The sequence below is a fragment of the Squalius cephalus genome (assembly GCF_949319135.1).
Source record: "Squalius cephalus genome assembly, chromosome: 6".
Classification (NCBI taxonomy): Eukaryota; Metazoa; Chordata; class Actinopteri; order Cypriniformes; family Leuciscidae; genus Squalius; species Squalius cephalus.
This window is the reverse complement of record NC_137127.1, coordinates 18,313,463-18,319,462: the sequence shown is the minus strand read 5'-3', so window position 1 is coordinate 18,319,462 and position 6,000 is coordinate 18,313,463.

Genomic DNA, 6,000 nt, shown 5'->3' with positions numbered 1-6,000 from the left:
ATTCAAATAATAGTGCAAGTGTCAATGAAAGATTATAGAGACAATGCCAAAATAATGTATTGTCAAAACATATCAAAGTAACTACGTAGATCCAAACTCAAGAAGACTTCCAATGAGTTTGTCTACCACACATCCATACATATATTCGGATCTGCCTTGTAAATAACACACAATAGCTTTCCAAAGAGAAAATGTTGAGCCAAATATGTTTTCATATAAATATACTGTATATATACACAAAAACAGTAAACTGATTTATAAATAACTGCTCACAACATTCACCGAAAGATGTTTTATCTTTTTTATTTTAAAGAAAGATATCAACAAAACAGTCAAAGTGTGACTGTAGCTTGTTGTTCACTGGTTTACACTAGAGAGAAAATGGTTTTCACTAGAGAGAAAATGTTGAGCCAAATATGTTTTCATATAAATATACTGTATATATACACAAAAACAGTAAACTGATTTATAAATAACTGCTCACAACATTCACCGAAAGATGTTTTATCTTTTTTATTTTAAAGAAAGATATCAACAAAACAGTCAAAGTGTGACTGTAGCAAGTGGAGTTTTTGGCTAAAAAGTAGAAAATTGTCAGTTATGTTACCACCAAACTCTTTTACCAAGGTAGAGTAACAATGTTGACAGTATGTAACAAAATTGAAAGTAACAGAGTTGACTAACAATACTATAAAGAAACCTGTTTTTGTTAAAAGTAATAAAAAAGGAAGTAACGAGTTTAGCAAGCACTGAATTATTAAAATTGAATATGTTTTCAATAAGTTGTATCTGCCATTTATTCGCCTGCATTGTTCCCATCTGCAATAAACTGTTTGTATCCGTTAATCTGTCTTCAAGTCTGGACAGCAATAAATGTCTTCGGATGCACATACACTATATTTAAAAAATATTTGTTACTCTACATTGCATGTAATTTAAAAATTACAAAAACTGTCCAAAGCATTCATTGTGCTGAATAAATCTGACACATACAGTAGCAGGTATAAACAACATACTGTATTTGTTGAATTACAGTGGTTTGCTGTGAAATTTCCCTGGAATCTTAATTTTGAGTTCCACTAGAGAGAACAAATCATAAAGTGGTGTTTTATACAAGTTTTATGCATTGGTATTTAAGTAACAATTTACAATAAGGTTGAATTTCATAACAGTAGTTAATGCATTTAGGTATCATAAATGACAATGAGCTACAATTTTGCAGCATTTATTATCTTGGTTAATATTAATTTCTACTTTTACAGTTTGAAACATTTCAAGTTAAACAAATTTATATATCATAGCATTATGACTGAAAGGTAAATAACAATGAACAATAGAATCTTTAAAGTATAAATTATGATGTGAGAAAAAAGTGTGGCCAGTCTCAAAATAAAACATACAAAAATAATAACTTGAATATTGTAATAATATTGTTCTAAATATGGATAAGTTTATGCGTGACTTTGTGGAGTGAAGAATTTACTAATTAACTGGGTTGTTTCCTTGTGCAGTTCTTCAGGAAGGATTATTCACACACCACCAGAAATCTAGTTTAACTAGGCGTTATTCACCCAGCAGCATGCCTTTTTTATTGAATTACATTTTTGTCATTCTTTTCAGCGTAAACACACCTGCTTTCTATGTAAAACTGGCATATTATAGACTGTCTAATGATCTGACGCTGCAAATGACAAATACAGTTCTTCATCAAAAGCACATTGTTTCAGCCTTTTGGACATTTTACACATCAGGGGTAGTGAATGGATTGTTTGCAGTCTATGAGCGCATGACATCTGAGGATTTAACCTTGAGAACAGAGAAAATAACAACAACACAAGTGCTATGTGCAACTGGCGCGTATATATACCCAAATATACTGATCGAGAGACTTGTGAGATAAGTGTTACAGGCATGTCCAGGTTAAGGAGTCTGAGCAAAGAAGCTCCTAATAAGCCTCTCAGTTTTTGTCCTCAGACTACGGAAGCGCTTACCAGGCATCAGGCTAAACGGACAGTTATCAGGGTTGTTGGAGTCCTTGATGATTTTAAAGCTCTATTTCTGCATCATCTCAGATGGTTGTCATGCAGAGAGGGGAGAGAAGACCCTGTGATGTACTCAGCTGAACGCACTCTCTGTAGAGCTTTACAGTCCTTATTAGTGCAGTTCCCATACCGCACCGAAATACATTAAGTTCGCTTTCTATTGTCGCTGTTCTACTAGTATGTAGCACACCCACCAACCATTCTCCCAACTATAAGTAATTTTGCAACTACATGTCAACTAACACTCATTAGAATAGTACACTGCTAGGTTAGGCTTCGGGTTAGGAGAATAAGTTTACATGTACTTGCAAATTTACTTATAGTCAGTAGAATGTCTGTTGGGGAGCATCAAGTTAAAGTGTTAGAGTATTAGTAGACAGTCTACTAATACTCTGAGTGTTAGTTGACATGTAGTTCCAAAGTTACTTATAGTTGCTAGAATGTATAAAGTGGTCTATTGAAATAAAGTGTGGCTTCACTTTATGATTTATGATGACACTCTATAGAAGTTTCCAGAGACATTTCTTGGCACCCACTGTAATTCAACAAATATGTTTGTCGATACATATGCTATGTGTCGGATTTCTTCAGAGCAATTAATTGCTAATAGTTTGGTGGGTGTGCTACTAGTAGAACAGCGACAATAGAAAGCGAACTAACTCAATGTATTTCGGTGCGGTATAGGAACTGCACTAATAAGGACTGTAAAGCTCTGCAGAGAGTAGTGCGTTTAGCGGAGTACATCACAGGGTCTGCTCTGAATGTCTAAAGTGGACTATCAAAATAAAGTGTAACCAAAAATGTATGTTCTACATATCAATAAAGTTTACACATGACTTGGTGCCTCAGGCAAATGTGGAGGAATGCGTCATTCACAAATGCGTCATTCACAAATGCGTCATTCACTGGTATCGCCCTGCAGCATGCCTTTTTTTATTAAATTCAATTATTGTCATTTTTTCCGCATATAAACCTGCTTTCTATGTATTTAAAAACATGCAGGCATATTATTGACTGTACAAGGATATAGGATCCTGCGGCTAACCTGACAAATGCAGTTCCTTATCAAAAGCACTCATTGTTTCAGTTTTTATTTTACACTTCAGGTAGGCAGTGAATGGACTGTGGCAGTCAAAATACAAAAGAACCATCACACTGCTATTCATGCTCCCAAAGACATTTATTAACTTGCAACCAGGGTTGTGAAGTAACAAATTACAAATAATACTCACGTTACTGTTATTCACAAGTTCACACTTACATGGGCTCCGAGCTCTGCAATTTTTGCCGAGACCTAGAGTACTCCCCCCATTGTTGTAAAAGGAGGAGATGGGGTGTGGCGCAAGCACTTATTGACAAATGTCTGTATCTTGATGGTGATGGTGTTGGTAACCCGTCATGTTTCGGACACATAGAGGAGGACTGCTTTCACGTTGGTGTTAAAGATGCGGACTTTGCTGCGCTGGGATAAGGCCTTGGAGTTCCAGATGGGCCGCAGGGTGTTAAACGCTACCCTTGCTTTGTTAATCCGGCTCTTAACATCATCGTCTGCGCCGTCATGGTGCCATCAATGTTGACCACGCTTCCTAAGTACACAATGTTTGTGTACAATGTTGTGCTCCACATGTTTAATTAGGTTTAATTATCTGAACGTGCTCCTCCCGAACTTTGTTAATAAAACATCATTTAAGTAGCCTAGTATATTTTTTTTAGAAATAGTACTTTTTTGAGTAGTTTAAAAATTGTGTAATTTTACTTGAGTATATTTTAAGTGATGTATCAGTACTTTTACTCCGCTATTTTCCTTCCGTTTGTGGTTATTAATCGTTACATAATTGTTTTAAATTTTAATTTTTATCCATCAACGTGATTGGATCGAGTAATCGGTCTCGTTACTGTCGTACATCAAATTCTGCATAGAAAACTTTAACCGCTAGCCCATTTGTATACATCTGATATACGTGTTTTGGTGTCAAAATGGCACATGCAGCACACTCGCATGGAGCTGGTGGCAGGAAAGTTTGCTCACGTACAAAGCCTGAGATCTTTAAAACTGTTGGCAAACTGATAGTGGAAGACGAATTTCTAAACTTTGTTGTCACTAAAATGAGGACACTAAGCCAGGATGAAATCGTAATGCTGGCCTCCACTAATTTTCCGTCTTGAGTGGATTGAGGAGTCAAAGAAGCTACTCTTTAAAGTTTGTCCGAAACCGGCTCAATGATGTGTTTTGTACAAGGGTCCTCAGAAGGATATTAACAACATCAAAGCGTGCCTAAAGGTCCTTAACGAGTGTGGGGAAGATATCCCAAGATTTGTATCGTTTTATCTGGATGAGCTTCCAACCTGTTACATTCAGCAGTATTGATGTATCAGCACTCCTTGGTAGGATTGAACAGCTAAATAAGGAAGTGTCCGACATGAAAAATATCATGGAAACTCAAGTAAGCGTACGTGAGGATCTACAAGCAGTTACTGCAGCTGTGGACCAGCGTGTGACCGAATTGGAGAGGCCTTGTGAACCAGTTCATGACCACACCACCGGTATTGGTCGGGAGGAAGATGGATGATCTGCGACCTCCCTGGCTTTAGGCACCCCACCGGGAACCGCGGAACTGAATATGCCTCCACAAATACAATCACAGTCACCTAAATGAAGCATGGTTGTGAAAGATGGTCGACGATTAAAACAGATGCAGAATAACACGAATGCTGTTGCGGGGCATACACAGCCAAAACCCTATAACACTTGTGAATCAGCGAGAAGGGAGAGAAAGCAGATCGGAATAGTTGGAACCAGTGATGGGAGTAACATTAAAGTTGTCAAAACCAAGCTGGTGAGTGTGTTTGCCACTAGATTTGCTCCTGATCTTGAAACTGACACCTTAAGTAACTATCTGTCTAAAAAACTGGGCAGATCAGTCAAGTGTTGGAAGATTGTATCGTCAAGAAACAGGTTCAGCTCGTTTCATGTCTCGGCTGAATGCAATGAAGTAAAGGAAATGTACGATCCACAACTTTGGCCAGCAGGAGTTTATGTTCGGCGTTACTATGAAGCTCGCCTGCCCCGCCTCACGTCAGCTGATGAAGGGCATGGGGCGGAGGGAGACACTGGAGGCCAGCGGCAAGAACAAGCAGCTGCAGTCCCTTCTGGTGGTCGCAATTTGGTGATTACTATGACTCAAGACAATGGGCAAGTGAGCACAGCGCAGTCATTATAAAAGGCCTAACATGAAGTTTTGGGTTGGGTCATATAATGCGCGTGGCCTGCGTCTCGGCCACAGTGCAGGGGATAAGTCACGTTACTTTGTGGTTGATAAGCTTCTTGACAATTGTGATGTTGTGTGTATTCAAGAGACTTTTTTAGCTAAACAGGATCTGGAGGGTCTAAATACAATACATAATGGATATTATGGGGCTGGGGAATCTACCACTGATCTAAGTACTAAAATTGTCAAAGGTAGGATATCTGGGGGCGTGGCTATCCTCTGGAATAAGAACTATGATTCACTAATATCAGTGGTAAGATTGGGTGTGGATTGGGCTGTTGGTATCGAGTTTAATTGTCATGATACAACGTTTATTATCTTGAATATATACACTCCGTATGAGTGTTATCAAAATTAAGCTGAATACTTAGATTAGCATTTGTTGGCTCTTTTATTCAGGATAATGCCTCAACCTGTATTTTTGTTGTAGGAGACATGAATGCTGATATTTCTGATGCAATCTCTCTGTTTGCTAATCACTTAACGCATTTTTGCATTGACATTGGGTTAATACTGTCAAGCAAGGTCATTTTGCCTAAAAATAGTTATACTTACATCAGTGAGGCATGGCATACACCTCGTGGTTAGATCATTGTGTATGTACAACTGATGCACATGCTTCTTTTTGTATGCTATGACGATTTTGCCATTGCCGATCATATACCGTTTTCTCTGTCTTTAAATGTTAA